Source organism: Ctenocephalides felis, unplaced genomic scaffold, assembly GCF_003426905.1.
Source record: "Ctenocephalides felis isolate EL2017-DRISC unplaced genomic scaffold, ASM342690v1 CF-g0.4_SCAFFOLD_00845, whole genome shotgun sequence".
In the NCBI taxonomy this organism is placed as follows: domain Eukaryota; kingdom Metazoa; phylum Arthropoda; class Insecta; order Siphonaptera; family Pulicidae; genus Ctenocephalides; species Ctenocephalides felis.
This window is the reverse complement of record NW_020536999.1, coordinates 62,098,300-62,110,913: the sequence shown is the minus strand read 5'-3', so window position 1 is coordinate 62,110,913 and position 12,614 is coordinate 62,098,300. Positions and strand designations below refer to the sequence as shown.

The window sequence follows — 12,614 nt, the reverse complement described above, 5'->3', positions numbered from 1 at the left end:
GTGAGTAAAATCTGCAAATTGGCCGACCAAAACAGACCACACAATATTTTTATTATATATATAAAGTTTGTATAGGAGAAATGCAAATCATTATGATGATCTAACTAAAAACTGGTCTAAATTGTAAAAAAGTTCTTTCAGGATTTAATGAAAAAAATATGTGTTAATATATAATAGTTGATAAATTTTACATAGTACCAAATAGCTCTAACTTTCCCTTAGTAATAATAAAATTATAAAATCCACTACAAAAAATCTTTACTAATTTACAAACTTATCAGCAAGTTCTTTCGAGAAAAAGCAATTGTTGAAATTTCAACACATATCACTGAAAATGCAAAAATTGTAGAATTTTATGGGACAACACTCAAAATTTAAAAAAAAAAGAAGAGGTTGATATATAAATCAGTATTGGAGAAGCCTGTGTGAATTTAAGGCATTGTGCCCATAGGCTACGCAAGTAAGTGCAATATTATTAAGATTGCAGAGAATATACAATCAAAAGATTTTAAGAAGCTTGCAGACGCAACTTAATACGTCTCCATTTTTACAATCTATGAAATCTTGAAAATACTTTACTTCGATGAAATAAATAAACGCAGAAGTGGTACCCTTATATCAAAAAGGATTATTGAGGATCTACCAGATAAGCCCCGAAGACCAATTCTTAACAATAAAAAAAAAATATTGGCCTATGGATCTGCATTAGCTTTGATTAGCTTTTTTACACGTAGTTGTTACAGCAATCAGAACTATTATATGTTTCATAAACTGTACTAAAAACTGCGTGTTACTAAGACGATATTGTTGTTAATCAATTGATTGTTCTTGCTCTATTTGAGATGTCGTTTTTAGTATTTAGTTAACAACTGAACGCTATTAGAAGACAACCCACCGGTCGATGTTCTAATTAGTATATTACAGCAATCCCGGATTAAAAGCTATTTTCAATTGGAGACATATTGTATATAAAATATGCTGCTCGAAGTGGGAATCGAACCCTGGACCTCTGAACCCCAGGACAATCGTTCTTAACCGCTTATCTAGGGGTTAGCAATTATATTAGAACAAATAAACCAAAGTGTGAAATCCCTTTACCTTCCTAGGATATATTGGAAGAACAGGGTAAAATTAGTTTATTCAGCTCCTCCAAACCGTCCACCTCACCGTCTATTCCCTCTATACAAAGTCTTGTATATTGAGATAGCGGCACGTCGTCATTATCAATAGGTCGCCGATTATCCTAAGATCGATCATTTAGACGCCCCCTTTGGCTCTGATCACCGTTAAAGCATCTATGATTGCCAGTAATTCATGTTTTTGCACTCAAGTAATGGTTAATGCATTTCGAATAGTACGTACGGTGTGTAAAGTAAAGGTGAAGCTTGGATAATTCGAAACTTTTTAGGATAGAAATATTATCTCGATCTATGCTAATTTAACGCACTCATAGTAGTATATAGATGGTTTTGTATTTGAATATATTATATACAATATTTCAAAATTGTTTCATTCAAAAATATATTTTAACGTTTTGAATGATGTATTATTGATATCTTTGATTCAAGTGATTCGAGACTTTTCTATGGATATTGAAGTGTGTAATATGTATAACCTTACAAAAAATCAGCGTTCTCAATATTTTAGACAAACACATATATATTGTGAAGCTTTCTGAAAATTTTAGACAAATGAATATATCTTCAAAACTGTTCTTAATATTTTATACAAATGCATATTTCTTGTGAGCCCTTCGCAATATGTTTAACTAATGCATCTCCTGAACCGTTATCAAAATTTTAGACAGCATATATCTTCTAAAGCATTCAAAATATTTTAGACAAATGTATCTATCTCCTGAAGCCTTTTCAATATTATAGACGAATGCGCATCTATCTTTTGAAACGTTCTCAACATGTTAGACAAGGCATCTATCCCCTGAACCCTTTCCAATATTTTCGACAAATGCATCTATTTTCTGAAATATAATTAGTCCAGTCAGCCGAAAAATTAAGGCGACTAAAGAAAACTGATCTGCACCAGCTCACAAAATATTTTTTTCTGTTATGCACATAACCATGTTCCATACAAGTTATTTATAATTATTATCAACTTCCTCTAAGGTAAGTTATTGTAATCATCAAAAAATCCAAAACAATTTTTTGCGTATCATTTTGGCATATGTTTCAGTGGTTTCTGAGCATTTTGCCAACCTTGAAAAAAATTAATGTAAGTATGTGTGTGTGTGTGTGTGTATCCGCGCGCGTATGTATGGATATAGAAGAGAAAATTGCACGGATACAATTTTTCGTCCACGTTTTCGAGAGCACGGATCAGTGCCGATTTGAAGTATTCAAGAAGCGATTGATTGCTATTATTATGGAGATGTGCTGATTAGTTTTTGGCAACGACAGGTTCAGCCGATAAATGCATTTATCTTCTGAACCGTTCTCAACATTTTAGACAAATGATCCAGATATTCTCCTTTTGATCTACATATTACCGTATCTACAATCTTCAAAGTATTGTAATCTGCCCGAAATCATTGTTCAACTATCTTTTCCAATTTTAACAATATACTAGATTCTCCTCTATTTTGCAAATAGATTGTTCGTAAAATAACATCTGAATAAAATGCCAACGGTGTTGTTGTGTTTGCAAATTGCTGACAACGTTATTATTTTCGAAATGCTTTTTCATGCAAGGCAAATGTGCTTTTGCAAATGTGAAATATTAAATACTATTTACAGGATGTATCAAGGTCTGCCTAAGATTTTAGCTGATCAAAATTGTTAATTATGTTTCTATACAATTTTATATGCATTGTGAGGTATTATTTTATAATTTTTTGTCATTTCAAATCATTTCTTTCGTGTTCGTTTACTTAAAATTTTGTTTTATTGAATTAATATTTGGTCCAAATATTTACTATTTAATACAAACACTAGTAGTTTCTGTATAATTCTGTTAACTCATCATAGAAAAGTGGCAGAATTTTGTGTATTGACGAGTTTACTCGTCATGTGTATAATTTGGTAACGTTTGGTGATTCAAATTGCAATTTTTGGTCCTCAATTTTCAAGTTATTTGGAATATATACCGCTATAAAATAATTAATTGTAAGTGACACTTTACCTTAAGATTTCAAAAATTTAAAAGACATTCGATTTAACTCTATGGGGACCATCGTGTCTCAGTTTTGTGTGACGATCGGACGAGCCGTTTCTTTGTAATTTGGAAAAAAGTGTTAAACTTTTCGTCCACATTTAAGCTCGTACTACCGAATCGATTTTAAAAAATCTAAAACTGTTCGAAAGATATTAGTTGGGAATGATACTGATTAGTTTTAGGTGAAAATCTACCGAGCCGTTTTCTTGTAATTAACTGCTGAAAAAAAATTAAGCCGATTTTTTTGAAACTTTTTTTACGATAGATATCATGGTCTTATAAGATATACAGAAATATTACAGCCCTACGGCAAGTAGTTCAATTTTAAAAAATCATCAAAGCATGAAAAAATGTCATACACAAACTTTGAGTCAATAGTTGGTTTTGTGATGTGATAAGTCAAAAATTGTAGATTCATTAAAATTTGGAATAATAAGCTACAATTTCAGGACATACAAGCACACGTGCCTGTGTAGTATAATTAATATAATTACAAAAAATTTAAATGTGTTTGAGAAAATTCAATTGGAAATCGCATTGTTAGGATTTAATTAAAAGCGAAAACTTGATTTTCAAAATAAACAGTTGAAAATGTTATCTTATTATCTAAATCGCAATTTCGATTGATTAAGTCAATTAATACATGTATCGGGAATTTTTTGCAAATTGCCATAAGGCAAAAGGCCACTTTCAACTAGTTATGTTAGGTTTTATATCTAAAACTCATGACTGCACAGCAAATACATAGCATTTTGACAGTTTTTACTACCAATTTATATAAATATTGGACCGTAACATAACAATGCTATATGTTACATTAAATGTAAATTTCGAGTATAATATAAGGTTTGCATTTCCATATCTAAGCATAGGGGCCTATTCTCCGATAAAATACAAATTTTGTATTTTATCGGAGAATTGGCCCCTATGCTTAGATATGAAAATGCAAAACTTATATTATACTCGAAATTTTCTCACAATGCAGTATTTGTAACGAAGTAATAATAGTAACGTTCTTATATTTTTTCCGGCATGATAGTAAATAAAACAGGCCATATATGAATTGATCTATGAATTATTCAAATCCAGAAGCCTGTAGCTGAAAAGGAAACGGTTCGCAAACTATAAATTTCAAACAACGAAGGCGTAAAATGCATTCACGGAAGTAAACCACATGGAATGGAACAACAGATCTGCAAGGAAGATTTATGAGAGCTTGTTACTGCGTATCATAACTTTTTGAAAAAATTGAGTAGTAAGAAAGTTATTCAGTTCTGTTAAACGAACTTCCTGATTTTGTGGTATACATAAAATACGGATGGTTACGCAAAAGTCTTTACAGTTTACCAATAATAGTCTGTAATTATTCAGAAATATTGATTTATGTTCGATTTAAATGTCTAAAGTGGTTCAATGATGGATTTGATGGTTGTTTTACCTAATCTTATCTCTTTTCTGCAGATACTTTTATTAACGTCCCAAAGACGAGCTTATGTTTTCGCCAGAACTTGCAAATTTTGTGCATTTTTGACAATTCAAGTCATTCTGAATCGTTAAAGACCAAATTTGAATAAAATGTGTGTGTGAGAGAAATAGAATAAGCTGATTCTTGCATTTTCGACGGAAGTTTCTTCTTACACCCATTTGTAAAATTTAAAAGCTCTGCAATAGCTACTCGATAAAAACTTTTGTATCTCAGTTTTGCATGCTGATGTCAAGCCATTTTTTTTTAATAATTAACCAAAAATTGTAAAACTTTTCGTAGGCGTGTTAGCCAAAAATCTTGACCGATTTTAAACTCAACTCAACTCAAACTCCAAACTCTTCGAAGTTTGGAATAATGCTAGTTTTTGGTTAATATCGAAATTTTTCTGACAATTCTGATGAAACTTTAAATGATGAATTCATGGTCTTAACTAAAAAGGTAATTATTATGAGGCTACAATAAGTGGTTTAATAAACTTAAAAAAAAACATAATAATTTCGAATAGTAAAAATAAACGAAATATTCTACTCTTTCATGTTAATTTTACCCCTGTATGACTGAGATATGGAAATAATATATAAATAAATAAATTTAAAAAAAATCGAGAAGGAACTCCCCGGATGATCAAAAGATTCATAATGGCTTAAATTGTGGAAAAAAATAAATTATAATAAAAAAGCGATATGTTTTCAAGTGAGATATATAATAGTCCATTTCTGGCATTAATACTTCAATGAACTAGTGATGCATGGTTTGCCTTAAAGCTAATTGCTGGAACTTCCCGAACCAACAATATTTTTTTCTAAAAAAAACCTTCAAAATTTAGTGAAAAAATGAAATTTGAGAGTTGTCAAGTTTTTGAAAAAAAGACTGTTTTTTGGAAAATACGTCTCCTTATCAATACGAAAGGAATGTTTTTTGAATTATTCAAATCTATTGATCCATGTTCCCGAAATTGTAGACGAAAATTTGTATACGCGCGCACACACACGCACATATACACACAAAAATCTATTTTTTTTTCTATGGCATGCCAAAATGTTCAGAAAACGTTGAAGCGTAAAAATAAGAATTTTCATTTTCGATTATTTTGCGATTACTATAACTTCGCTACGGGAAGTTAACAATTTGTCACTATCACAGAAATTGTAATAACAAAATTCATCACTTCTGATTGATGTTAAAAATATATAAAAATAAATAAGATTATTTGTCATAACACATGCATTTCCCAGTAAGAATGTTGAATATAAGTAATATAATGGAGCAGAATGTTTGCAACAAAGTATCTGTTTAATAATTTATAATTTTAGAGAAAAATTAACATAAATAGTTGCATGAAATTTTAGAATTTAGAACGAACAACAAAGCTCTGTAAAATAAGAACCTTAATAATAGATGGATTTTATTTATTATTTGAACAATAAAATGTAATGTAATACTTAATCTAATGTTATAAGTTCAATGTACTCTATCTTATCCATTAATCTTATAATAGATAAACAAAAAATCGTTCATGGTTAATCCTTTAAGTTTCTTAGAAGGGTTTTGTTATGTTCAAAGAAAAATATATTTTTGATAGTTCTGACTACTCTATTATGACATCCTTCTTGTTAGTCTAAATATAAATAATTTTATCATTTAGTTATTATTAGTACAATATCAAACCATAAACAATGAACTTGAGATTATTATATTTGAAATTATCAAGTAGTTTCCAGTTGTAAAAACATATTAACGATTCGTTCACTACCAGATAAAAAACCGCTGATTGATAGCAGTGAGATTTAAAACACTGGTTTTCGAACTGTAGATTATATAATGATAAATCACTCAATTTTAAATTGAGTTAATTCTCCACTTTTCATTTATTTTATTATTGGAAACTTATGACAATTTGAGTTTTTTAAATCTTCTGAATCTAATTTTTTTTCATTTATTGCTGAATTTGTTTCAGTTTTTGACGACATTTGCTAAATTGTTCTTTGCCGAATTTACATATTCATAATATGTAATGTTTTTCAATAAAAAAAGCAATTTCCATAAAATGTGAACTTCGGGTTAGTGTTCAAATTTCGCGCACCCAGTCGATTTTATTACTGATATTATTACGTTGCATGAATATTTTCTTTAAGACGATTTTGCATTTAAACGTGAAAGATTAAAAAGCGCGGTCTCTACGACAGTAATGTAAATTGCAGCCTACAACACACAATAGATTCAAATTGTTGGTTTACGAACATACATCTGGTGTAGACAGAGAGTTCGAGGTTACGTAATTTTTAATAACAATAAAATACGAGTAGTTTGTTCACATTTGGCTGATTTTTATATTTCCAATCAATTAGACCAAAAGCTCTTGGCTTCCCAGAAAAATATTCCAGAACAACTTAAATGAACCCACCTAGAACTTTACTGATTAGGTTGTTACTTTTTATATAGAAACTAGTTTTTTCTCTTATTCAATTTATTATTTTATTTAAGGTAGAAGCAATACTGAACATAATTAAATGCAAATGAATAATATAATATACAAGATGAAATACAAAAGTAACAAATCGTCCCTAATAATTAATTTTTGAACTCGATTATTATTTAATTAAACTATTTAAGATTATTTAATTTAAATCGAAATTTTATATCTAATACCAGTGTGCTTTGTTGGGTTTCGATAGGAAATTTGCAAAAAAAACTGATGTTAGATTGTTTTTTTTTTTTAACTTCCCGTAGGGTAAGTTATTGTAATGGGCCGAAAATCGAAATTGAAAATTTTTACATTTCTCGACGTTTTGAAGGTTTCTGAACATTTTGGCATACCTCAGAAAAAAAGGATGTGTGTGTGTGTGTGTGAGTGTGTATGCATGTATAGATACAATTTTTCGTCCACGTTTTCGGGCGCACGGATCAACCGATTTGAATGGTTCAAACAACATTCGATTCCTATTGATAGGGAGATGTGCTGATTAGTTTTTGGCAAAAGCAGGACCAGCCGATTAGGAGATACGGAGCAAAGAGTGCAGAAAATAGAAATCGAGTTTTTGAGAGATCGGAGCGTCCGATTTGAATGATCCCAAAAGCAAGATAAATGTGCAAAAAATGGCAGTTTTTGAAAGAACTAAGCGTCCGATATGAATGATTCCAAAAACTTTCTGCTTGTTTTAACAAAATAATTGATTTTGGAAAAAAAAAATTTTTTTTTTTAATTTTTTTTCCAAAAAAATTTTTTTTGCATATCGAAAATAATTCAGATTTTTATTTTAACTCTGTTCTAATATACTTTAAACAAATAATTTCAACTTTTCAATTCAGTTTCTATAATTCTTATAAATATAAATAGTCAATGTTACAATATTTATAATAATCTATTTTAAAACATTTAATATTCCGGGATCATTTCGTTACGGTACGGGAAGTTCCAGCAATTTGCCTTAACGCACGATCCCATACACCCCACTAGTTTTTTGCTAAATTTAGAAAACCTATACTTCATTATTTTTTATTGTCATAATTCCAAAATTGCCTTTGATTAATTTCAAGACAAATTAAACAGAAAATCACACAAATTAAAAGTATTTGTGAGAAATTAACAAAATAAATTGGACAGAATATTCTACTAACTAGAAGTATTTGTGGAAAAACCTTTCAGAACAAATTTTCCCAGAATAAATATCTTCTTGAATTAGATCTCACATAAAGCTGTGAATTTAGTTATTTAATTTCGAAACACCTATCTGAATAAACTACCGAACTAATTGTTACAGAATATTATTGATATATAGCAATATATATCAATAATATATATTATTGATATATAGCAATGTTTACATGAATATAAAGCAAAGTCTAAATGCCAATGACAAACCCTAACATAAAACAACCAATTGTGAAATTTTAAGTATTTATAAAGAACTGCCCCCGAAAATAGTTTATTTTTACTATACTGTAATTTTTACACCTATCCTAAAAAAAAACAAGTAAAGTTCTAGGAATAACAACAGGCTTTAATAATACAAAACCATATGACCAATTACGTGATCTTTTTCAAGCATTTTTAGACCTTCCTTCCCCCTTGGTAATTTGTGGCAATATTTACAATTACTCCCAAAAAAACGCAATATTTACAATTTCTGTCCAAAAACGTAAATTTTTGGAAAAAATTTGGCTTTTTTTAAAATGTGTATTTTTTAAAGATTTCAGGCAAAAAAATAAACATATATATCTCACTACAACCTCCCTCCTCCTTTTTATATTTGTACTTGCATGAATGAGTTCGCATTTCATCATTTACTGCACTGATGTCGACGTCAGTGGATTATTATGGATCCAATTTGAAACAAATTTTGGGGCGTTCCAAAATTCTTTTAATAATATATTTTGACATCTTTGGTTTCAGAGATGTTTTATTTGGAGACTGGTCGTTTCAGTTATAGGCCTTATGGCCAAATTGGTTTTAAGGATTTTGTACAAGTGAATTTTACTTCGAAAAGCCAGTGATAATTTCTTGGTCTCCTCAAGCTGTTTCCAAAATAATTAAACTCACTACTTCGATTTTCTCAAATAATTAATTATTGAAATTAAAAATAATAATTCTTATGTATTATTTTCCTACCACTTGCGGTCGTCTTAACTCTGAATATAGTGAATGAAGCAATCGTAGGAGTCGAAACTGTTATTTGCAATTGCAATGAATAGTAATAGTAAAAGGGCGTCGCCGCGTTCAAGGAAAGACCTTATCGGCTGATTACTAGAATCGAACGTTTAGCTCCGAGCAGAATCGTATGCGCCTTTGCCAACTACCAATACGAAACGGTGAGCAGAGGGTTCTGACCTCGCCCGTCGTCACGAAAAGACCTTCCTTGCACAATCGACTGTTGACTGTTTCATAATGCAGAAATTTGAAAGGATTTTTAAAGGGCCCCATCCATAAGTGCAATTTGTGGTCAAAATCATAAAAAATCGGTAACCATCAACCAGAGACGTATTCGAAAACAACTGGATGAAAAATTATGTCTAGAGAAATTTTATGTCAATTTTGGAAAATTTAAGTTCCTTAAAAACAGTAGAAGTATCGTATTTTATATATATTCAAGATAAAATCGTAATTACTAGAATTTTGCATCTGTTTTTCAGTAGGTTTTCCGGAATACAGAATACAATTGATCCGACTCGCAGCAGAACAACACCTTGTTAACTTTAATTTGTCAATTACTTAGTTAAAAACAATTATCCTTTGTAAGAATATAAAAGTAAATGCCTCAAAATTAATATTTTTTTACATAAAGACATTTCAAGAAAACAAATATAGTCGAAGCAATCAAATATAAATGAGAGGTGCATACGGTAAAGCAAGAAGATGGAGAAAGAAGTTAAGAACAAGTTTAACAACAAGGAAACACGGTTCAATAAATTTGAATGATTCAAAAAACATTCGATTCCTAATGATAAAGAGACGTTTTTGGGCAGGGCAGGTCCAGCGGTTTCGAAGATACGAGGCAAAAAGTGCCAATAATAGTTATTCAGTTTTTAAGAGAACGGAGTGCCCAGTTTCAATCATTCAAAATAATAAATAATTTAATTGTACTGACAAAATGAAAAACTAATTAAATTTTTGGGAAGACAGGTCTAGCGGTTTCGGAGATCGAGTAAAATGAAATACAAATATAATATACAAAATAATAGAAAAATTAGGTATGCAAAGCTAGAACATTTTCGAGAAAAGACTGAAAGAATCAAATGCGCTTTGGAAAATTGGGAAATTTTACGAAATATATAATGAATTGCAAATTGAAATCGAAAGCTTCAAATATAACAAATAAATTTAAAATTTGCAACAAAAAACTCGTAAAATTAAATGCAATAATTCAGGATATTTCATATAATTATGCATTTATCTACTGATTAAATTAATATAGGCTTTTTATCACTCATTTTATCCAAACTAGTATGTAGTAACAAAATAATTTCAAGTGAAACAGAACGAGCGTTGACTAGCATAAAATCAGCATTAGACCGCAAGCATCGGTGGTTCAGTGGTAGAATGCTCGCCTGCCACGCGGGCGGCCCGGGTTCGATTCCCGGCCGATGCAAGTTTATTTTACTTTTACAAAATTGATTCTATTAGCATAACTTATTGATAATTATCATTTAATATTAAATTATATCATTCAGATAACACAGTTTCCTTTTTTTCAAAAGCAATTATTTTGTCGAGACAAGCAGAAAGTTTTGTTGCCAACATGTTCAGAAACCTTTGAAACGTAAAGATAAGCAAAAATTTTCATTTTCGATTTTCGACCCATTGCCATAACTTGCCCTACGGGAAGTTAACGAGGTGTAAGTGGCATTTTGCCTTGAGGCAAACTAACTTACACCTCGAAACTTCTAAAATAAAGTTTTCACTTTTACTGAAAATCAATCAATACGATTAAAAATTGATTTATAATATTAGTAATTGAAATAATTATAGTTTATATACACAAGCTTGTATGTCCAGAAAGCGCATACCATTATTTCAAACTCTAATTTTATTTTAAAAAAATCAAGTAATTTTTGTCGGACTATAATATTTTAGGCTATTCGTTTAGACTCTAAGAATGATAGAGTTCAGGATCTGAACTTCAGATGATGAGCATTATCGTCATCGTAAAAATGTACATAAAAAACTACTTTAACATTTAATAACAAAAAAAAAACTTGATAAAATTAAATAACTTGTCGTAAGATCTCACAATTAATATATTATTTAAGACATACACTTACATTAAAATGTAAGTGTTAAAAGTATTAAAATATAAGATTTTAACAAAAATTATATTATAAAGTATCTATGAATAGAAACTACCTTCAAGAACATTCAAAACATTTAAAAATATCAATACACTTATACTAGGTTTAGACACAAATAAATAGAACGATTTTGAGACATTTGGAGATAGGGGGCGTCTATTAATAACGTGATTATTTTTTATAGGGATTTTTGGACACTCTCCCCTCTTTGGTGACACATCATTATATTTACATTACCCCCCCCCCTCTCCCTCCAAACATTAAGTGTATTTCTAGTTAAGTAAAATTGTACGAACAAATTTTTCGAATTCACGAAAAAACGTAAATTTTTTTTTTGAAAATTTAGGTAAAGAATAAATACACGTGATATCTTACTAGACCCCTTTCTCCCCCACGTGAGTTTTCGTAATTTTTTGTCAAGCTCCCCCTCCCCTTAGGAGCTTCTCGTGATTAATGGATGCCACCATATAAGTTCTTTAAGATAAATGTTTCAGAAATTATTCACTAATCAATGATTGAATTCAGTTTTATCTAAGTTTATTTGGTGAAAATACTACACCAATGACCACCCATATAGAAATTAGAAGTATTAATTACTCTTGACCGAATAATTATAAATTATCGAAGACAGGTACTAATGAAGTTAATGAAGAAGAGCGAGATAAACCTAAAAGATTAATTAGGATATAAACGTTCTTCTTTACTTTCTTATAATAGTGAGATTATTGATTGTAAACGTGGTCTGTACGTTGATTTTCCTTTTCATTAGCTCTAACCTTTTGAGATAAAAATAAAAAATGTTTCACGATTTTTACTTTCAATTCGCTGAACTACTGAATCTATTGAAACAGAGGATTCTTTTTGTATTTATAATTCATAGAGACAATTTAAATAGAACTGAAACCGTTCTTTTTATAGCAAAAATATAGAAGTATATTTCATTTACGTATGCATATTTTACAAAATTTTACTAAAGTACGTGTATAAATTATTGTTTTATTTTGCTAAGTTTTGGTGTCCTTGCCAGAATCTCACAATGATTATAAACACATTTATTAATAAGAATAAAAGGTTCACTGTAAGTTATTGATACTTCTGGGTAATTTTACATGTTTTAAAATAACATGATTAAAATTTTCAAAATTGACAATACTTCAACATTTTCAAAAGATTT

General features: G+C 29.7%; 1 protein-coding gene and 1 non-coding gene across 2 annotated transcripts in view; one reads left to right on the top strand and one right to left on the bottom strand.

The window, feature by feature from the left end:
- The window catches only part of LOC113386946, a 729,443-nt gene that overhangs the window by 389,690 nt on the left and 327,139 nt on the right, over positions 1 to 12,614 (bottom strand). The window lies entirely within an intron of this gene.
- Positions 10,670 to 10,740, top strand: Trnag-gcc. The gene has a single exon. It is a non-coding gene; the product is annotated as a tRNA-Gly (tRNA).